The sequence below is a fragment of the Prionailurus viverrinus genome, chromosome B3 (genome assembly GCF_022837055.1).
Source record: "Prionailurus viverrinus isolate Anna chromosome B3, UM_Priviv_1.0, whole genome shotgun sequence".
NCBI lineage: Eukaryota > Metazoa > Chordata > Mammalia > Carnivora > Felidae > Prionailurus > Prionailurus viverrinus.
In genome coordinates this window covers 124,726,467-124,750,987 of record NC_062566.1, presented here as the reverse complement: position 1 = coordinate 124,750,987, position 24,521 = coordinate 124,726,467, and positions in this window count along the sequence as shown.

Here is a 24,521-nt window from a genome sequence, read left to right as displayed (position 1 = left end):
AATGCCATAGACTGGATAGAAATGTATTTTTGCACAGTTCTGGGGGCTGGAAGTCTGAGATCAGAATACCAGTGTGGTCAGATGCTGATGAAGAGTCTCCTCCAGCCTTCATGCTGTGTGCTTACATTGCCTTTCCTAAATATGTGTGTGCAGAGAAAGAGAGAGTGAGCAAACTCTCTGATGTCTCTCCTTACATGGACACTCATCCATTCTATGAAACCAAACATCACCTTTATAACCTCATCGCAGCAAAAGCACCATCTTCAAGTATCATCACATTGGGGTAGGGCTTCAACATATGGATTTGGGGGTAATGTAATCTTTCAGTCCATAATTATCTGGCACACAGGAGTCAACTGGTAAGTGCTCAAACACTAAGAGAAAAGTGAATCATCCTGTAGAGATGGATAGGACCTAAAAAAGGAGAGTAGTTATGATCACAGATACATGTTTGAGGATCTCACTTTTGGTGTGAACATCTAGACTAGAATTTCCTGGATGGCCTTTTGAAGAACAGGAGCTACAGAGATGCTCAAAAAGGAAAAAAAAAAGGTTCCATGTTCAACAACATTTTAGAACTTTTGCCTGAAATTAGAAAATCTTAAAATACTACTTAAACCCAAAGATCCTGAACTTATTTAACTATATGATCCTCTTGTGACTTAGTCCATGTAATATAAGAGTTTTATGGAACACAGGTTGGGAAACACTTATATTTATGAAGTTTATCATTTATTTAAAAAGAGTTTGCGCTTGGGGTGTTTGGGTGGCTCAATGGGTTAAGCATCCAGCTCTTGATTTCGTCTTCATGATTTCATGATTCATGGGATGGAGTCCTGCATTGGCCTCTGTGCTGACAGTGTGGAGCCTGCTTGGGATTCTCTCTCTTCCCCTCTCTCTGCTCCTCCCCTACTTGCACTCTCTCTCAAAAATAAATAAACACACATTTAAAAAAATAGAAAAGCTTTCACTTAGAAGTAGAAGAAGTAATTTGTTTATTCAATATTTACTCCTATTCACAATTGACCTTAAGGCAGGACCCAAGAATAAATATTTTATGAGACTCTGTCTAATGTTTCTGTATGTGACTATACATATGTCATGAGTGTATGCATCTATATACATACATGCACATATAAAATATGTATATATACATAAATACATATGTGTATACACATATATGTATTCTATGAATTTCTTTTATATAGCCCACTTAATTAAAATAATTCAAGATGACTCAAACTTTGTTTAAAATGGTTTATCTCATGCACAATATACCCATTGAAAACAATAGCTAACACATTCCATGAACATGCTGTCATTATATTAAGCTCTCTACATATATGCTTTTATTCAATCCTCAAAGTAGCTTTAGGAGGCAGGTTCATCAGTTAGTTCCCTTTTACAGATTTGGAAATTGGTGCTCTGAGATGTTAAACAGTTTGCCCAAAGTTCATCTTGGAAGTAATCAGTGCAGAACGACCCTGAGGTGACCCCCAATGGGTGATGCTTCTATCCAACCCCCTTCCTTGAGTACAAGCACAACCTGTGACTTGCCTCTAACTGATAGATTATGGCAGTAGTGAAGGATATAGTCTGATTTCACTCAGGTCCTTAACAAATTGATACTGAGTTAACTAAAAGGAGATTATCTTGGGTGGGCTCAGCTTCATCTAGTGAAAGCCCCTATAAATGGCACTGGGGACTTCCTTCAAGTAAGTGGTCTGCCTGCTGACTTAAAGGAAGCAACTAACCGCCAATTCCATAGCTGTGAAGAACTGAATTATGCCAACAACCTGAAATAATTTGGAAGACCCTGGACTTCAGATGACAACATAGTCCAGACAAATCCTCGATCGCAGCCTTGCGAGACCAAGAACAGAGGACTCAGCTCTGCAGAGCCTGGATTCCTGTCTCTCAGGAGGTGCAAGATAACAAACATGTGGTGCTATCCACCACAAGTTCATGGACATTCATTACTTAGGAGTAAAGGGCCAATACGATGACGAAGATGGGTTTTTAACTCAGGCTTGAGTTTGTACTTCTAACCTCTGTGATATCCAGTCTGTTATAGCATAAAGCTTGGTGTCCAGTATCCTAGAGATGCACAGCAATTTACCTTGTGGTCTAGATGTTTATGGGGCCAAAGATGGGCAACAAGGTGAGTTGCAAACATAATATCTTATGTGGGTGTTTTGTTTTGTTTTGTGTGTTTGTTTTTCTATTTAGTGTTAAAGATACTTAAGTGGTGGATAAGACCAGATATAGAGTGAAGGAATGCCATTTACTTTTTTGGTACTGGCTCTGCCCTTACTTGTATGACCTTGGGAAATTCCCAGGTTGCCATCTGCCTTATAAATTTCTTTGTGACATTGAGTTATGTTGTTCAGTTTCCAACTTGAAGCCAAGCCTGCTGATTAGACCACACAATGATGATTGAAAAAAGACTTGTCTCAAATGACAAGCATTTACAAAATATTAGCTTATACATCTAAAATCCATTTCAAAACTCATTTAATGAGTACTTACTCAGTGCCGAGTGCTATTCATCTTCACAAATTCCTTAAGCATTGATTCTTCTCTCTTTTTAACAAGCTGGAGCTAAAGTTAGTAAGCTATATGACTTGCCTCTGTGACCATAAGACAATCACTCACAAGTCCTGATTTATTGGGCTGCTAGGTAAAATCTGGCTTCTGGATTTTTGAATCCATACTCGTGTGTTGCACATCTTCAATATGTTAAGGAACAAAGAAAAATGTCAGATGATTTTAATTGCATGTTTTCACATTCTACAAGATGATGCAAGGTCTAGCCCAACTATCAGAAAAACCAGGCAATGGGTCTCTGTGTGAATTCTTGGCTCTCATTTAGGGAGCTGTGTTTTGAAAAGTAACATCGTTTCAAATTTATTTCTTCAACCCCACCCCTTATAAATGCACCGCGGCATCTACCAAGAATTTAGGAACATTAATTTTCTCTTGTCAGACTTCCTCTCTAAACACACGTTGCAAAGAACTGCTAATTTCATTTTCTTTCTGTTTAGTTTCATTTCTTTCTTTTTGGGATTCCTGTTTAAAAGAGCTTTTAGCAGTCTTCAGTCGCATATGGTGCATATGCTTACAGAATAGGCAAACCAGCTTGAGTAAAACAAGAATAAAAATAAACCACACAGAACTAAACTCCAAACTTTTTGGGAGGTCCTCAGTGGTTCTGCCTTTTGTGTGTGTGTGTGTGTGCACATCAGTTATTCCTGTTTGGAACCAGGAATGGAATCGTCCCAAATACCCAAATACAGCAAGAAAGACGGCATTGTTCTCCAGATCAAAGAGTCAAACAAGGCCTATGAGTTCTTGAAAATTCTTCATCTTAAGAGATTTGCAGGCTTTATTCGTGAGCAAAAACCTTCAGCAAAAGATGAGAATTATTGCATGTGCTTTGCTAAAGGATGAACTTGACCATTTCTATTTGACAGATTATAAAAAGGCAGACACTAAACATAACAAGCCACATAGCAAAGCATAAAGTCCTCAAACCTAAATATTTAAATTTTAGCTACTCAAGAAGCCCTGGAAATAAAATGGAATTTCCTAGTGAAATCCCTTTGGCATTGTCTTCCTGCTGAATGTTTTCAAAACACACAGAGCAGTCTATTTCCTTAGGGATCACTTTTCTCTAGTTGCTTTATATGTTTACACATGTTCAACTACTCATTGTATTGTCTATTATAAGAGAAAATTCATGCCATGCATTCAGGTTTGGATCCAGGTGATTACCAGATTGGTCCAAGATGTGGGCGTGCGATGCACTCCTGTCTAGATGGTATTTCAGCCTGTGTAAGAAGAGGGGAGTAAAAGCCCAGAGGAAAGAGGGAGAGAATTGTGCTGAGTGGCTGCACTGCTCTGATCCTGCCAACACAGCCTTGGAGATCTGGCAAGATCTCTGCTCTTTGCTGCTTGAGTAAGAATCAATCAGGAAATCAATTAAAAAAAAATAGGGTATGCACAAGGCAGGAAGGCGACACAAGGCAACTGGAGCTTGTTTTCTGGAATTCCTACACATGATGGTGTGATAAGATAAGAATTTAAACAACACGTGACTCACCTACATGAGAGAAGTCACCATGTTCATCATTGCTTTCCAATCATCACAAACGTGGTACAGGCATCAAAGAGGAGATGGGACGTTACCTGTCAGTGAAGAAACTTGTGGTTTTTCAAGGATGAAGGAAATGTCATGAAGACACTTTCACTTGATTTTTTTTTAAGTTTATTTATTTATTTATTTATTTAGAGAGAAAAAAGAAAAAAGAGCATGAGTGGGGGAGGGGAGGGAAGAGAGGGAGACAGAGAATCCCAAGCAGGCTCCCTACTGTCAGCACAGAGCCCGACGCAGGACTCGATTCCAGGAACCGTGAGATCGTGACCGGAGCAGAAATCAAGAGTCAGAGGCTTAATCAACTGAGCCACCCAAGCGCCCTTGAATTTTGGTTTAACTAGAACAGGGTTCACAAACTCAGATGCCTTGTAGACAGCAGTGGTAATGTAAATTAGAAAAGAATGTTGGGGTTATAATTTCCTAAAGAAGCTCACTTTAAACTTATAATTTTGCTTATCAAAATAGTAGAAATAATTCTTCACTTCCATAAAACAAAACAAAACAACACACCTCCTTCCCCTCTTGTATTTTCTCTCAGGCCTTTTCACTTTTTAACATGGATACAGAGCCACATGATTCCTCCTGTAGAAAAAGCAGCAGTGTAGACACATGAACAAACCTCCATTGACCCTTGGCCTCCCATCAGGAAACCAGAGGAAGCACAGAGAGCCCGGCCTGCTCGGCTCCTATCCTGTCTGTGAGGAGTCGCTGTTGTGACCCTGTGAGGAAAAGAAATGATAAAGCCCAGAGCCTTGACTTTTCCAGAGAAGCTTGTATCTGAGCTTTAGTGTAAAAACTCTCGATTTCTTTCTTGTTGACTCAATCTTTTTTTCAAGTGCGGTGCAAGCCAGAAATGCACCTGTAGAAGCAAGAATGCCCTCACCGGCATCAGCCACCAGAGAAGGGTGCCATAGGACTGCAAAGATAAGAACTTGTAAGAAATTCATGGAGTTAGTCTTCAGGTTTCAGTATGAAGATCCAGATCCGGGCTTTCACGCAGAGCCCAGATTGGATTGATTCGGTAAATGCCGCATCCATTCTATTTGCATAGCATGTTTTAAAGGATTTTCCATTGGAACTGATTTTGTATTTGAGAGTGAAAGAAGAATGTATTCCGGCAAGCTGATGTTTCCTTCTGTGAAGAGCTGCTTTTCCAAGGGGTTGACAAACACCCATCTTGGCCCTTCAGCATTTTCCTATGTGCTGAATAGCTTCCAAGAGCATACATCATTTTTATTGCAGCATGCAATATGTTTGATAATAAACTTTTAAGCTCTGTTTATTGGACTCCACATACAAAACCATTACTTTCTTGGCTAACACCAATACCTTATCTAGTGGGAAAGATAAAGAGTGATTTCAGTAAGAAACTTTAAAGAGCATTTGATACTTGGGAGAAAAGAGTAATCAAATCACCTAGTATTTATTTCCTCCTGTGTGACTGGCATTATAATATTGATTGGCACTGTCTTCTATAGATCTCATACATAAGCACGTTGTCTCTTTCTGTGTATGGTGAGCTCTAAATAATTGTTTCTGTGGAGTTACAGAAGCAGATTTTACTGCCTGAGCAGAAAATATCTGATAATTGCAGGAAATTTCAGAAGGACAGCAATAGGAAAAAAATTGATGTTGCAATATTTGAAGCTGACTGGTGATTACCAGATAATTTATGTGCAATTGTCCTCATTCAAATATAGATCTGACAAATGAGGAGGATACTTGAATGCCAGTTGAGAGGTAAAATGTATATAATGCTGCATTATTTTTCGATATATTTTTAATTTTGTTAGATCATTTGATATATAAGATAGCACTGTCAACCCTGGCTAAAAAGGAGAAAAAGGTGGTGTGTGTGTGTGTGTGTGTGTGTGTGTGTGTGTGTAGAAAGACACTAGCAGAGCTGAGCCTCCTGGCTTCCTAACCACAGTGATCTCTAACATGATAATAAATATATCTGCCTCTCACATATGCATTGTATGCACCTCCCACTGTGTACCTGACCATGGCTTGAGTGGAATTAGCCCCATCCCCTCACTGATCTAAACTAATCTTTTGAAAATGACCCCCACATCAAAGTGATAGGTTCAAGACGGACACAGAGAACTAAGTTAAGCCTACAGTTTTGTCTTGACATTGTGGGGAGAAGCAAGTTCTTTTTCATTCACAAAATATAAATGAGAAAATGAGAGAGCATCTGGCACTAGGAATTGCTTGCACACATCTTGAAGCCACACGAGTTGTCAACTTTGAGATAAAGCTGACCCTTTTCAGGCTGGAAAGAGACTGACATTAAGAACAACAAGCTAAGTACATATTTCAGCTACTGGGTAAAACCTTAAATGACTTTTTTTTAACCATATAGGTATAAAAAGTGAAAAAAAATGCAACTTAAGCTAATTTCAGTTGTGGTTTCTATTATTGATAACTGAAAGAACCCAAAATGATACACAAAGCTACCTCTGAGGTCAAATTGCACACTGTTTCTCTATTAGAGAAAACCTTTAGACTGAGGAGGAGATATTTGCATGCATCAAGTGGTAACTATTTTTAGGCTATTTGCAAATATTTTTGAGATCTCGATGCAGAGAAGAGAAGCTTGCACATATAGGATTTGGGGGGAATATTAGATTAAAGAAGTGGGTTTAAGTACATGGACCAGATTGTGTGGAATGTGGAATTGGAGACGGAGACATTTTCTTTACTGTTTCTCATTGCTCAGCACTGTTCTAGGGTTTTGTGAGTTTTGTGGACAATAAGGAACAGTCTGCTTCAGGGACAGGCATTGGCTTACTATGGGGGCATCAGCCAGGGCTAAGGTAAGGCTCCTCAAAGTGACTCTGAGAGCAGTTGCTATCAGCCTGGGGAGGTGGGGAACCGACAGGTAAACAGAAGCCAAGCACAGTATGAGAGGTGTAGAAGATATACTGATTCATAAACATTTTGTGTGTGCATCCTTGATTCAGGGTTGCCAAGAACTGGGAAGGACTGAGATTTTACCTTGCTCACAAGCTACCAAGTTAGCGTTAACACAACTTTATGGGTTCTTGCATAAGCAATGAGACTTTCATAAGAAAGGAATTATCGTTCCTAGTACAGCAGTCAACATGAGCCCCAGTTAACTTTGACCCCCAAGTTCCAGAGGGTGCAAAGGAGCCTAGAGGGATGCTGCACCCAGAGTGGGTTTGTCACACACTGGAGCCATCCTGAGCTTAGGGAACCCAAATCTTTTATAGAGGGCAGTAAAAAAAAAAAATACACCCTCAGCTCTGAAAGGAGATTATCTCTTGTCTTAGAAGGCTTTTTGCTTACCAAGCATCTCTGAAATTGTAGTCCAGAGCCAAAAAAAGGAAGTGTATTTTCTTGAAAAATATGCAGAATAACAAGACACCCATGGAGCACTATCTTCCAACAGGATTTCATAGTGTTCTCTGGGATTCTCATATTGAAATGCAGATGTTGAAAATATTATAGTTTTCATATAATAAAGTCAGTCCATTATAACTCAAAGTATAATATAAATATTCATGAGTGCATACCGATATAAATAAATGATTGAATAAATTAATATGTAGGGGAGAAGATGATTTGCCTTCACTAAGGGAGAGCACAGCTCTGTACTCCTTAGGTGTGAGCTGAGCATTGACTTCATTCCAAAGTGTACAGTTTGGAAAGGAAGGGGTCATGGTTAAAAGGGTCAGTTTATGGTGAAGAAACCTGATAAACACCACCTTAGGTGATAGAGGCCAACATCAGCAGCATGTTAGTAGTATATACTCTTAATATGATACAATACAAATGGCACTTTATTTCCAAGGTCTGCCTTTCAATAAACCACGACCCCAGTCTTCTCATAACAAAAACATCAGAAAAATTTCAGTAGAAGTGCATTCTATAAAACATCTAGCCAAGGGGCTCCTGGATGGTTCAGTCAGTTAAGCTCTGACTTAGGCTCAGGTTTGTAAGTTCAAGCCCTGAATCGGGCTCTCTGCTGTCAGCACAGACCCTGCTTCATATCCTTTGTCCCCCTCTCTCTTTGCCCCTCCCCCACTCTGTTTCTCAAAAAAGAAAAACCTAGCCAGTACTCCTCAAAACTCTAAAAGTCATCAAAAAACAAGGACTGTCTGAGAAACTGCCACGACTGAGAACATAATTTGGATGGGGTCTTGGGACAGGAAAATAAAATGGGGTTAAATCTAAGGAAATTTAAACAAATCACGGACTTTTGTTGATAATAATGTATTGATATCGTTTCATTAATTGTAACAAATATATCACATACTGTAAGATGTTATTTTTTAAATTTTTTAATGTTTGTTTATTTTTGAGACAGAGACAAGGAGAGCACGAGAGAGCAGAGGAGGCACAGAGAAAGGGAGACACAGATCCAAAGCAGGATCTGGGCTCTGAGCTGTCAGCACAGAGCCCAATGTGGGGCTTGAACTCATGAACCATGAGATCTGAGCGGAAGTCAGACGTTCAACTGACTGAGCCACCCAGGCACCCCTATAATATGTTATTAATAGGAGAAATTTATTGAGGAGTATATTAGTAGTCTCTCTACTAGCTTCTCAATTTTTCTGCAAATCTAAAACTGTTCTACAAAATACATTCTCTTAAAAAATAATGAGCCTTCCTATGTCTTAGCAATTCGATTCTTGGGTATATAACCAACAGAAATATGTACATATATTTACTTAATGTATGTAAAACAATGTTTGTAGATTTACTCTTCTTAATAGTTTCAACTCGAAAGAATTCAAAAGTCTTTCAATTGCATAATGAATATATTCACTGTGTGTATTCACAGGGATTTTCTATGCAACATTAAGAAAGAATAAACTACAATTTCATGTAGCCATGTAGCTAAACTCCACGAACTGTGCAAAGGAAGCTATGTATAAATAGAATGCACACCGCATGATTGTATTTGTGTAAAATCTAAACATACAAAGTAACCTATTGGGCAGGAGGGTGGGCGCCCATGAGGGAAAGTACCTGGGAGCGAAGTATGGAGTATTGGGATATGGAAGTGCTGGTAACGTTCTCTTTCTTGATCTGGGCTTTGGATCCAAGACCGTGCAGTTTTTGAAAATCCATCAGCCTCTACTCTCATGATTTTTGCACATTTTTATATGTATGTTATACTGTCAATGACTATTTTTCTTAAATAATTTTTGCATTGTATTTATAGGTTGTTGAAGTGTGACTACATCACATGCATGAATAGATGCTCCGGAATGAGGAACTTTTAGAAAATTAAATTCTCTTTAGAAAATTAAATTTAGAAAATTAAATTAGAGGAAAGGGGCGCAGATCAAGAAAGAAAAAGAGAAAGGTAAGCCTTAGGAATAACATGGAGACTGTTGTCTTGTCTTTTGAATCAAAACCCTAATCTTGGCTTTAATTCCCTGAAATGAGGGATAGGGCGTAACAGCAAACAGAGTTAGAAGAGTGAGAAATGAATGTACTTATTAATCAGGGTTGAATAAGTGTAGGGAGAATGACTGACTGTATCATCTCATTCTTCTAAGGGGTTAATGGGATTATACCAGCACCTCCTGTCATAAATGTCAGAAGGTCTTTTTATAGCAAAAACCAAATGCTGTGTCACCATCAATTAGCCCACATGACTTCTTTAGCATGCTGGTAATACATGAACAAGTATCGATATAACATCTACTACCACGAGTGTCTATTCAGAAAGGTGATGTAAAACATGAACTCTCAAGCCAGACTGCCTGAGTTCAAATCCTGGCTCTATTAGTTATTAGCTTTCTGACCTTGGGCATGTAGCATGCCATCTCTGTGCCTAATTTCTTCCCCTGAAAAATTGGAATATTACTAACAACATCTTTATAATAAAGTAGCTGTGACGATTAAATGCAAGCTTTCTTTATGTATTAAGCTATGATTATATCTCATGTCTATAAATTGATTTCTTAAATAATAGAGCAAACATACAAGAAAGTCACTTTTTATCTCCATTTCATAACAGAGGAAACTAAGACGTAGAGTCTTTAAATACTTTATCTAAGGTCACACAGCTTGTAAATGGTGGAACAGAATCTCAGATGTGTGCCCTTCCACCCCCAATCCCTTTCTTGGCTCCCCAAGCACCTGAAAAAAGCTTAAAAATACTAAGATGGGTTTTTTCATTAGGGATAGAATTCAGTCTGTTGTATATTAAAGATCTCTGTAACCACCATTAGGATGCTCTTTTCAGAACACAATTCCCTTTATTGTGGGGAAGTTCTACATGTTAGCTCATCTAATGCCTTATTCAGGTGAATTAAATCCACTTTTTTCATCTTCTTGCTTTTGTGTTGATCAAAACCAGTGCTCATTATCTACAGTATAAAAGGCTTCTTGTTATGTGAAAAGCAATTATTAGTCTTACAGGGGATAACAACTAAATCTAAAATTTCACATATTCAAGAGCTAATTGAGGGGCCTTGGGCCAGGCAGTCCCGTTCTCCACAAATGATCTCTGACTTCTCGGCATCTCATTTGAAAATTATTTGAAATAATTAGTCACCCTAGTATATTTACAATGGCAAATCTTGAACATCCATCAATTACCTATTTATAAAATACTTTCTGACCTTTGGGTGAATGAGCTTTGACAATATGGTACATCTCTTTCTGCATTTTACACTATAGTCCCAGCACACATTAGAAATTTTAAGAAGCAGGCTGGAATTCAGATTTCATGTACACTTGTTAGTTTTGACCAAAAGCTCTTGTGCCTTTCATTAGAGGAGGCAATAGAAGTTGAAACCACAAAATGCCATGATCAATGCCAATTTGTAGATTTCCACAAGCTCAGATTTGCGATTCAAGTTTTATAGAAACTTTACCTGAGCATATGAGTTTGCATTGTTATACTTTTGTAATAATCACTTAAAATTTTGGCAGTTTGTCATTATTTTTCACTTACCCAAGTAAATCTTATAAATTAGTATCAATGTTTCAGAGGTTTTGTTGGCTAGTGTATTTTATAAGGTGACTCATATTGCTATCACCGCCTTGATAGTCAATATAGAACTAGTCTTAGCTTGTGATTCTTTGTGTCAAAGGGTTTGAACTACTATTTCAGTTACAAATAGAAGCCTGGGGTGACTGTAATACATCCTGAGCATCTCCAGTCAGGAGGCATATTTGGCCATGCCACACGAGAGGTAGTTCAGGACTGAGCCCATCAAAATCCCAAGCTCTCATCTGAAACCCAGGGACAGCTATACATAAGAGTAGTAGGATAGGGGCGCCTGGGTGGCTCAGTCAATTAAGTGTCTGACTCTTGATTTCAGCTCAGGTTATGATGTCATGGTTGTGAGACTGAGCCCGGAATCAGGCTCTATGCAGAACATGGAGCCTGCTTAAGATTCTCTTTTTCCCCCTCCGTCTGCCCCTCCCCAGCAGGCACGGCATGTGCTCTCTCTGTTTCTCAAAACAAACAAACAAAGAGTAGTAGAATAATCAGAGGCAAATCCAGTCTTTTTTTTTTTTTAGTTTTATTTATTTATTTTGAGAGAGAGAGAGAGAAACAGAGAGAGCTCGAGCAGGGGAGCTGCAGAAAGAGAGGGAGAGAGAGAGAGAATCCCAAGCAGGCTCCACACTGTCAGCAGGGAGCCGGATGCAATGCGGGGTTCGAACTCAGGAACCTCGAGATCATGAACTGAGCTGAAATCAAGAATCAGACAACCAACTGAGCCACCCAAGCACCCCAAGCACCCAAGCACCCTTTATTAGACTAATGTTTCCTGGCCTGTTCCAAGTGATTTGCAAGAAATAAAATGAACTCTCTCTGTAGAAAGAATACTAAAATTCTACAATTTATTACAAGTAATTTCTGGCATTCAATCAGACGTTACTAGGCATACCAAAAACTAAGATCAAGAGAGAGAAAAAACAGATGACCCATTATTGGAGCTGTTAGACACAGGCTTTAAAATAACTGTTATTAATACGTTCAAGAAAATGGGTACATATGGGTATTTATTTTGAGGAAAAAGAAAAAAAATGAAATCAGTGAAAAATAATCTAATGAATTTTTTAAACCTAAAATCTTGGGGTGTCTCTGTGGCTCAGTCAGTTTGTTAAGCATCTGACTCTTGATTTCAGCTCAAATCATGATCTTGAGTCTGGCTTTGGGCTCCACACTGGGCATGACACCTGCTAAAGATTTTCTCTCTCTCTCTCTCTCTCTAATTAATTAAACCTAAAAACCGTGGTAATTGAAATTCAAAATTCAGTAGATGAGTTGACCAATAATATCTGCAGAGGTCGCTGGACAAATGGAAGATGAGCCGAAAATTTATACTCTGAGGCCAGGACAGCAAAAGCATGAGAACTATTTGAAAGGACATAGAGATAGGCAGGATTAGTATGAAGTGTAACGGACTTGTATTTGGAGTTTCAGAAGTATAGGAGAGAAAGAATGGGGTATTAATATTTGGAAAGAAATGGACAAGAATTTCCCCAAACTGAAGAAAGATATTAATTTATCAGACCAAAAAGTACGTCAAAGCCCAGCCTGGTTGGGTCTGAAGACAATCACCCCTAAAATTATTGCAGTAATACTGCTGATTTCCAATGTCAAAGAGAAATTATTACAAACAGCAGGTGGCGGGGGTGGAGGGACATGCTTGGCTTCAAACCAACAACAATCTGACATCTGACATTTCAGCAAAAACAATAAAAGCTAGAAGAGTAGAATTAATATGATTAAAGAAGATAGTGGAATTATTATTATCATTACTACTAACTCCTACTATCTTCCACATGCGACAATAAGGCAACTTCAAAATCATGACCAAAAAAGGCATTTTTAGGCATAGAAAATGTGAATGAATTTGTCACTGGTAGACCCACACAAAAGCAGATACTAAAAGGAATTTTGTGAGACAGAAGAAAAATGATCTCGGATTGGAAAACAGGCATACAGGAAGGATAAAAAGTAATGATAAAAATAAAGGTGGGTGCATATACAAATGAATAGGCTATACAGTACAACAGCAGTGATAATTATGGGGTGAGGAAGGAAGATGTCTCATGAGCCATAACAGTTACAAAAAGGCAATATTTGATAAAAAGCACAAGGAATGAAAGGAAGTAATAAAACTTTCATTGTTTACTAGCTAAATCATTGTTTTTGAGGGAAACCCCAAATGATCTAGAAATTCTATATTAGACTTAATTCAGTGTAGTAAGTAGTTTGGATATGTCAATATATAAAAATAAATTGTATTCTATATACCAGGAATTAAAAATGAGGAAATTGTATTTTAAAAGATACTATTTTTCGGGGACGTTTGTGCGGCTCAGTTGTTACATGTCTGACTCCTGATTTCAGCTCAGGTCTCTGTCTCATGGGTTCATGCATTTGAGCCCCATATTGTCAGTGTAGAGCCTGATGGGGTTTCTCTCTCCCTCTCCCTCTCTTTCTGCCCCCCCCCACACTGTCTCTCTCAAAATAAATAAACTTAAAAAAAAATAATAAAACAGACTATTTATACCAGTTTAAAAATAGATACATAGGACTAAATCTAATAAAAATATACTAGACTTTTACATATGAAATTTAAACACTTACTGAGAGAAACTAATAAAAACCAAATAAAGTATTTACCATTTTTTAAAAGTATTTACCTTTTGCAAAGTTTGGGAAACTCCATATCGTAAAGATATTAATTCTGCACCAAATGAGCTATGGATTCAATGCAATAATAATAAAAAAAATTCAGCACGTCGTGAATTTGTGCATATGTACATGTGTTTGTAGAAGTTGACAAGCAGTGTAAAAGCTTTATTAAAATGAAAAAACCCCACAAAATAACCAAGATAATCTTAAAGAGTAATAAAGTTGGAGGACTTATATCAGATATCAAGACTTAATATAATGCCACAGAAATTAAGAATATGTGATATCAAAACGGGGTTTTGTAGATCAATGGAAAAGAAATTCAGACACAGATTTTTATATAATGACCTAATTTATAACAAAACAAGCTGCAAAGAAGATTTTTCATTTGTTTATTGTTTTCACAAAGAGCTAAGTCAGGTGGAGAATTGGAGATTTATGTAGGAAAAAAAAAGGTTAATCTTGACCCCTAACTTATTCTAAAAGAGGAAAACCCTCAACTGCTACTTTGTTCTCAAGAAGAAAACATGAGAGAACATCTTCATGACCTTGGTTAGGCAAACATTTCTTTCTTTTCTCTTTTTTTTCACTTTTTAAAATTACATTTCTTTATTTTTAAGAGGCAGAGAGAGACAGATCACGAGTAGGGGAGGGGCAGAGAAAGAGGGAGACACAGAACCCGAGGCAGGCTCCAGGCTCTGAGCTGTCAGCACAGAGCCCGACTCGGGGCTCGAACTCACAAACTTGAGATCATGACCTGAGCCGAAGTCTGATGCTCAACCGACAGAGCCACCCAGGCACCCCAATAGGCAAGCATGTCTTAAAGAGGACATTACAAAGCACCAACCATAAAGAAATAAACAATAAAAATGGACTCCTGTCTATTGAAAGATACTATCAGGATAATAAAAATCAGAACACAGAGTTGGAAAATATATTTATTATATACATCCTATAAGGACCTATACCTAAAATACATAAAGAACTTTTATCCATTAACGGCTGAATGAATAAAAGCCCACCCAAGAGAAAAACAAAAAGAAATGAACAAAAGACATGAGGAGACATTTTACAAAAGAGGATATAGAAATGCCAACAGGTATCTGAAAATAAAATTCACTATTATCATGATCAAAGTCATGCAAACCAAAACCACAATGAAATATCACTGCATGACCCACAGAACAGCTTAAATGAGAAGAGATGAACCAAACCAAGTGCCCCCAGCCTGCGGACCACTGGAACTCTCACAGACTGCTGGTATAAGTGTCATTTAGGAAAATCACTTTGGGAAATTATTCGACAAAATCTGCCAAAGGTAAAAAATATACATATTCTCTTATTTACCAGTTCCATTCCTGGTGAGTCAACTAAATTATACATATAATTGACTAATGCCATGTATAAAAAGGTTCCTAGTAGCCTTATTTGTTATTTCAGTATTTATAATAGGTTCCTACTCAACAGTGAGCATGAACAAGCAAACTGCCACTACATGAAAGAAGATGCATGAATCCTACAAATGGAATAACGAGCAAAAGACAGTACAAAAGATGACATACAGTATTATCCTGCTTGTGTAAAAGTCCAAATAGGCCCACCTAATCTATGGAATTAGAAATGAGGACAGTGGTTCCCGCTGGAGTGTAGGGACTGGGAGGAGACTCCAGGAGTGCGTCTTGCAAAAAGGTACAGGCACACCTCAGAGATAGGGTGTCGGTTCCAGATCACAGCAATAAAGCAACTAAAGAAATAAACAAACTCAAATGAATTTTTTGATTTCCCAGTGCATATAAAAGTTCTCTTCGCATTATACTATAGTCTGTTAAGCATTCAAGAATATTATATCTAAAAAAATAACACGCAGGGGCGTGTGAGTGGCTCAGCGAGTTAAGCGTTCGACTTGATTTAGGCTCAGGTCATGATCTCATGGTTGTGAGTTTGAGCCCAGCATTGGCACAGAGCCTGCTTGGGATTCTCTGTCTCCCTCTCTCTCTTCCCCTCCCCTGCTCTCTTTCTTTCTCTTTCAAAAATAAATAGGCATTAAAAAAATTTAAAAACATGCATAACTTAATTAAAAATAGCTTATTGTCAAAAATGCTAACCATCATCTCAGCTTTCAGCGAGTGGTACTCTTGCTGGTGAAGGGTCTTGCCTCAGTGTTGACGGCTAGAGTGATCGGGGTGATGGCTGCTGAAATTTGGGGTGGCTGTGGAGATTTCTTAAAATCAGAGGGAATGAAGTTTGCCTCATTGATTGACTCTTCCTTTCACAAATGACTTCTCTGTGGTAGTCGATGCTGTTTGAAAACACACAGCAGATCTTCTTTCAAAATTGGAGTCTGTCCTCTCAAACCCTGCTGCTGCTTTATCAGCCAAGTTTCTGGAATATTCTATATCCTGTCTTGTCATTCCAACAATCTTCACAGCATCTTTTCCACTTTCTTTGCTCATTCATAAGAAGCAACTCATCTATTCAAGTTTTATCATGAGGGTACAGCAATTCAAATATCAGAACAATGACAAAGTTTGAAATTTTGAGAGAATTACCAAAATGTGATACAGAGACACAAAGTGGGCAAATGCTGTCGGCAAAATGGCGCCTATAGACATACTGAAGGCAAGGTTGCCACAAACTTTCAATTTAGTTTGTGGAAAAAAAGACCTGCAACGCACAATAAAGAGAAGCACAATTAAACAAGGCATGCCTGCGATATTTTCTTGTTTTGACTTGGGAGGTGGTTACGTAGTGTGTTATGTAGTGGTATTAAGATTTGAGACATTTTCTCTATTTTGATAAATTTCAATCAAGTTTATTTTTCAAAAAATGTATCTAATATCTGCCGTTAATCCACTGCAGCACACTTTATATTCCTGCCAAGTACTTAATCAAGGAGGAGAAAGTGTGTTTCTGGAGACCAAATAATAACAGGCGAATTTAGGAATGAGGTCTTTGTGAGTGAATCCATTTGAGGCAGTGGCCGGAGCTAATTGCTCCTTGGAGCCTTGGGAAGTGTAAAGCCTATAGAAAAGGCTGTAATTAATGTGGCAGGAGTCCCACTGGTGATATGCATAGACACCACCTAAGAGAGCTCCGAGATAGCACTCAAGCTCTCTTCCAGATGCCAGTTTCCCTCACCATTTTCAGGAAGCAGAGCGGGGAGGGAAAGGGAGGCATTTTCTTTGCCAAGGAGAATATCTCTGTGGGAATCTCAACACAGAGGCTTTCCTGCCCTTGACTGCTGACGGTAAATGAGCTTGTCCTTACATACGTGCTTTGCCACCTGGAAAGGCTCCCCAGGCACTTTTATGAGAAACAGGCTCAGACAGATAGAAAGCTAGGGGTCACTTCTTTTGCCATAGATGAGCTGCTATCTTGGTCAGGGCACAGCAGCCATTTAATGGAGACAGAGAAACAAAAATGTAATTACCACTGTTGAAATTTGTCCTGACACATGGTTAATGCTTCCATTTTGTATAAAGTGACAGAGGAGGGCTCCAGAGAGAAACTGGCCCATATTTCAGAAAACCTCGGACACAGGCCTTTAGCACTCAAGTGGGTAGGATCAAACTTGGATGGATACATCCTCTCTGTTTATTACATTGTCTTGTTTTCTCATCCACAAACAGATAGAGCCAGTCTTTTTTTCCTTTGAGGAGAAGAAGCATCAGGAATTAGGGTAAGTGAATAGATGAAACAAACAAGCAAACAACTTATCTCCCTGATCTGAATCTTAGTTTCTTCACCTGCAAGTGGGAATAATAATTATATAGGAACAAACTCATTATGTTTGTGAGCACAAATGAGATAATAAATAGGAAAACATCTTTAAACTGAAAAACAACTGTTAAAACATTGTTAATTAATAACATATAAAACGAGACAACTTGCCTATGTGGCTCTACATGAATACTGAAAAAAAAAACCCTCTCCCTTCTTCCTTATCATTGAAATCCAAAACCTTTCTAGCTTGCTCCTGAGTAGTAATCTGATGCCCAGAGACAGAGACGTGCTATGTACTTGCAAAATATTTAAAAAGTAACAATTTCCAGACATTCCAGCCCCATAAACTGATCAGTCCAGACCTAAGAATTTTCTTCAGAGAAGTTAAATGACACTTGACTTGAGGTTACAGTTAAAAGCTTTCCAAGTCACAAGACCATCATTCACCTTTTTTTAACCAATGATCTAGTACACAGTCTATTGATTATGCTGGATATTCTCCACTTGCCCTTCCAGATTCAGTCTCCATCCTTCTCTATCCTGTGCTGTGTTCCTGAAAGCTGACTTTTACCTTCTTAACCAGGTTCCCTCATCTTGTAGCTTTCAGCTGGGATGGTCAATGGAAAGCATTGGGAGGAAAGTATAAAGTGGGAAGGGAGTAAGAAGTAAAGTTTGGGATACTTTCCCAAACTCACTACCTACTGGGTCACAGGTTGGCATTGTCTATTTCCCACCAATTGCCAAGATTACTCGTTGGGCAACCATCTTAGAACTGGATTCCTCTGTGTCTGGATTCCAATGACAACTCTCTCCCTTTCCCCTTCAAATCTAAGGGTGGTAACAGTTCCCAGTTCTTGTTAGCTCTGGAATGATATGCAAGCATTTGCAATGTATCCTTTGAGTATATTTTCCTTAATTAACCAAACAAATGCTTCTCTTTCCCCTTGGGACTTTGACCTATCAGTGTGATGTACCAGGCATTATGGGAGGTTAGGAATACAGGAGAAAGAAACTGCCCTAGGTAACTTGTAATTTAAATATGGAAGGTCATCGAACAGTGCTGTATTATTGGGCTCAAATGTATTAGGAGTTCAAAGAAAGGGGAAATCGGTAATGCATAGAAGAGTCAAAGAACATGTCATCATTATGATCCCAGAATAATACTCTCTTCTCAGGAAAGTATTCCTTGATCTTTGAATGGAAAATCCAACTATCACATGTTCTTATGGTACACAGCATCTGTAACTTGTAACTCTCCTAGAGATTTTACATTTTTTATTTGATTATTTAACTGGCATTGGTTTCACCCCCTGGGTAACAAACACTATGGTGGCAGAGATCATGTCTGCTTTCTGTCCTACAGTTGTAATCCCAGCACCTATCACTATGTACCACACATACTAAGCCCTCAATAATTTACTTGTTGATTGACTACTTAAATGAGTGAATGGGTGAGAATATTCAAGTGGACATGGTGAATGATTTTAGCTACATCAGATCAAGATCAGAGATTGTTTACCAGGTTTATAGATCATGATATGCAATAACATTAAATACTTCTTTGGGAATTTTTCTTCAAAGATACAAAGAGATATATCTTTCTGATTAAGTCCTTCTTAGGAGTAGATCAATCAAATTCAGTGACTTTTGGTCCTTATCCAATGTATAGTCTTAAATAATAAGGCTTCCAGGTCAAATGTTGTATCACATAATTGCTTTTACTATAGTGTCCTAAGGACAATCACAGGCCCCTGCTTCAGTTGATGACAAATGACATTCTCTAGGGGTAATTCAGATTTGCACACTTGTTGGCCAGAAGCATGGATTCCCTGAGAATCAGATTGTTTTTAACCTAAGAAGGCAATGGGTCTCAACCTTTTGTGTATCAGAATCACCTATTGTTTGTTAAATGCAAATCACTTGTTCCCACCACCCAGAGTTTCCAATTCAGTAAATCTAAGGTGGGGCCCAAGAATTTGCAATTCCAGGTGTTGCTGGTGTTACTAGTCTGGGGATCAATTTTGAGAACCATTGCACTAAGGAAGCCTTCTTTGTCAGAATTCCTAAGTAAAAATCATTTCACAAATAATAGTTTTTCTTATCTCACAATTTCTGCATTTTATCTTAATTTGTTATTTTGTTCTTGAATATTCAAGTTCGGCAAACATTTATGGAGAGGCTAAAATAGGGTAGCACCCTTCTAAGTAACTGAAACAAACACACAAAAAAAATTCCCTGCCCTCATAGAGTTTTAATTTATTATTTATAGTAAGACATACCAAAACCATATTTTTGCTTAATTTATGGGAAAGAATCTTTCCCAAGAAAGCACTTTTTGTTGTTGTTATGACAATCTTATTCTACCCACCTCATTAATTGTTAACTCCCAGATTTTTTATAGAAAGACCCACATTACGACTGAATAAATCTATTTTTTGTTCTAAAAATATCCTTTGACAAAGACGCATAAGGCATTTTTTCATCATTTCTTTGAATTATATTCAAATACCTTTGGTTTGGCTGTTTGCTGTGCCGTGGATCTTCAGCAATGCCAGAGACAATGCTTGAAGGTTCTCTGCTTCATGTGAAGAAACTACCCACAACTGAAGTTCCTCAAGTTTCTGCTGGTATGTAATGTTAATCATACCAGGTAAGGACTTACATAAACCAACATAGGGAATATATGGCTAGAAATTTCACAATCTGCTTTGTGGAAAACTTGGATTAAACAGTAATTTCTACATTTGTCTCCAAAATGGCTAAAGCCAGTGAGATCTAAATGTCGATCTTAATATTTGCTATTTTTATCTGCACCATACACACACCCAAAAAATGAGTAAATTTGCATGTATTTATAGTTTATAGGGTTTTGTATTAAGTTCATTATGAAATATAATTTAAAATAATTTAGGGAGACTGATTATCCAGATAATGAAAAAATCTTCACTAGCTATTTAATAATTAAAGCATACATACATTCACTTACAATACAGCAGTAACATTAGTAACATGGTAAAAAATGCCTGTAAATTATTCTATTACCCAGTGACTGATAGTGGGAATAAGATAAGAAAGTATCAAACCCAATGTCAGAATGGAGAATAAGTTGTGTTCTGGACATGAGGCCTTTACATACTTTGCCAAGGAGTTTGAGCTCTGACATTAGAATTTGAGATTATCTCTGCTCTTCCATTAACTAAATAGTAAACTTGGGCACTTTCTATAACCTCTCAAACTGTCAACTTCTGTATCTGTAAAATAGGTTTAACAACAATACTCAAAAAGATTACTTTGCGCTAAATCAAGTAAAAGTTCTTAGCTGAGAATCTCACACATAGTTAAGTCTGTCACACATGTTAGTTATACAGGTTGTGATGCGTATGAATTACAGAAAGCTAAATCCATTCAAGAACGAGAAAATGGACGAGGGATAAGATCCAGAAACAGGCAAGCCAAGTACACTGAAGTGTTTCTGATCAGTGTTTCCTCCAGAGTGTAATGAACCACTAGTTTAGAGGGATGCTCCAAGAAGCACCATTTCAAGGTTAAAGAAACCTGGGAAACATTGAATTTTGCATCATCTTTCTGGATATACTTATTTGCGTATCGATAGCCTTGAGAAGGTGTGCAAAATCCTTCCAAACATCTCCCAGTCCTTCCAAAATGGGCTCAGTGTGGATCTCCTATACTGCCAATTGTGTCCTGTAGTCTTTCAAATGTGTTGGGCAGTGCTGGTCCCAGACTTAACATCATTTTATTGTGGTAAGGTGCTGGTAGTAGGAGAAGAAAGACAAGTTAGAGTCAAGGGGGATCACAAATAGAATCGGCAGAAATTTTACAGGCAAAGGGACGATCCCAAGACGACACGCATGACATCAGTCATGCATTAACTTTTCTTTGATTTGAACAACGATGGCAGTTTTTAAAAATGTAAAAATCAAATACGGGAGATTTTATAAGCATGGACATGTGTCTGATCTGGTGGGAAATAATAACCTCAACACATTCCACATGGGTCATTGGCTGTCATTGTGCATATTCCCAGCAAATTGGGCCCTTTGCTCCTAACTTAAACACCCGTTTTTGCCTAATTATGCTGTGTATTTACATTTCACATTATCTTTGTTAACACGTGGAAATCCAGCTGGTGACCTAGCAGGAAGTCCCTTGAAGTCATAACTCTTAATTACCTTCCCCGGAGCCCAGTGGTTTGAATTGAGAGGTAGTCAGAATGGTTTACAGGAGAGATCTTAGAAAAAACATGCAGATGTACAAGCTGTGGTGTTTTCGGCTAGAAGCCCGAGCTCAGTGCCTTACAGCAGCACGGGCTTTGGCTTAGATAGAGCAGTGTTCAAATATATTAGCTGGCTTGTATAACTTTGATGAGTGACTTGATCTTTCCATGCCTCAGTTCGCTTAATATTAAAATGATTAAATAATAATACCTAAATCCATAGGACTTGAGAGAAAGGAAAATAGAGGACTATGTGTAGAGCACTTAACATAGCCTCTGAAATACAGGCTGAAATATAATAAAATATTGAAATATAATAAAATATTGTTATTATATTATTATTATTTCCTTGTGTAAAGTAAGAAGTGATTAAATTCTTGTTGCCAAAAATTATAGTAGTGTATATAATAGACAGTATTCATTAATAATGAGCAATTCATTGTTAACTTCTCCTTCTCTGATTTGTCGATTTGATGTTTTTCTCTCTTCTTTAGAAATGCATCCATTTTTTTTCCTATATCATGGTAAAAATGTTAAATTTCTCATTTTTTAAAATGGACAATGCTTCACAGATTTTAAGTGGTCAATAAATATTACTAACTAAATCATTGGAAACGAAAACCAACATGTCATCAGGAGCACCTTTAAGTATTTCATGATTCCTGAAGCTGAATAAACTTCATCAGTGCCATAAAAGCACATGAAAATGCTTAGCAAATCAACACAGTTAAGGCTAAGAAATACATGTGTTTTATGATGGATTCAAATGATGGGTGTCCTATCTCATGTAATAAAAGGACTGATCAAGCCACTGAAAATTGTTTCATATGCTTCCATTAATATGAATGTCATCATAATAAATACTGGTTATTGACTCTGTTCCATGGCCAAGAATTGTGCTAAGAATCACGTACATTATGCCATTGACATCTCACAAAAACTCTTCAGTAAGTACCATTATCCCCAACTTACAGATGAGAAAACTGAGGAGATATAAAAATGGAAAATGCCTCAACCCAGCATTTCTTTCTGTACCTTTCTTCTAGTGAAAGAAGATGTATCACTAACCACAGGAGCAGTTTGGGCTTTAGTTACAGCATTCCCATCTCCCTGCAATTTTTTCATAGATGGGCATTTCCTCCAGCTGGACCACAGCCACTCTCATAGATTTCTCTGGTTTGAGTTGGTCCACAACAATTTTATCTCTGCATTTCTGTTTTAAAATGTTATGCTTGTACATCTGAAGTAAGCCATGGCATATTTTGTCTGCATAGAGAATGTGTATCTGTGTTGAAAGAGAGTGAATTTAACACAAAGGAAGGAAAGAGACAAATGGACAAGGTGAAGCCTAGGACCCAATCGTTCCTCAGTTCAGCCTCACTTATGCCTTTTTTGTATTCTCATCATGTCACCAACATTTTGTTTTTCCCTTTAAGCTAAGTAAAGTCGGGTTTCTGAAGCTTTCCGTTAGAAGAGCGCCACCTATTTAAATCAAAGAGGTTAAGTCCAAAATTACATGGCTGGTTAGTTGTAGAGGCACAGGATAAATAAAACCAGGTCAATTAATGCAAAAGCCCCTTGCCTGAAAACTAGAAACTGTATTACAGCTTGACGAAAATATTTAATAATCCATGTGATCAAGAAAAAATACCTTTTAAGAACACTTGGACATTTTTCTAATGCACTAATAATGCAATAACAAGTGGATAAAATGAAGCCTTCAACTCTCAATATCAGTAACTACTTTCACATTAAGGTCTGTAAATGAATTAAAATAGATTTTTTATGGCAGCTTGTTGAAAAGCAGCACAATCTAGCAGCTTCTCCTAAGCAGGCCATCAGTTGTGATGCTAAAACAGAGATATAACGTTCACGCAGTTTTATATTCTGTTTTCAGAAATTATAGTTGTACAATAGTGGCAGGTTCACGGATAGGAGCTAAACAGCAGGCACAGGACAAAGGAAAAGAGGAAACTGTAGTTTCCCGGAGCCATTGAAAATAATGTACCAACAGCTCAACTAGTGATGAAATGCTAATGGCAGTGATGAACTGATGGAAGCATACAAACGATCACATTTTGATTTTATGAAGAACATTGCTTCCAGATTAAAGCTGATAATAAGCTATGAATATGGACCTATAGTTGTAGTTTTCCTGCTATTTTGGCTTTTAATGTTATTTATATTACCAAGTCTAGTAGTTCACATGAACAAATGGATCTTGATCTTGACCACCCTGCAAGAACCTCAAACAGATAGATGCCCTTTGGTAAGTAAAACCATCATTTTTTTTTTTTTTTTAGGTTGCCCAAAGCACAAGCAATCTCTGGGGGCTAGAGGTGACTTTATCCTCATGGGCAGATGTTATGACTCCCCACACTATTCTAGAAAGCCCATGGCTGCCAGAATATTTCATGGGTGCTCTTAAACATCACCCAACAGAAGCTAATATTTCATTTTAACTGTGGTTCTGGGAAACACAAATGGAGACGTTGGGTTGGAAATATACGAGGTATATTGGACATGGGTATTTTGAGTTTGAATGCAGAGTATCTCCAGAAAATATGTACTCCTCTGAAACTGTTTCCGTATGTTTCCTCATCCACAGCTTTCACTACACAAGACATGGTGTTATCTTGATTAATGCCACGGTCGTAAATATATGATGAATGGGACTTTACGCCCGTTCTAGCCCTTTCTCACTGTAACAAGATCAAAGTAAATATATTTCATTCTGCTATGAATGTGTTTTTTTCATCTTGTGT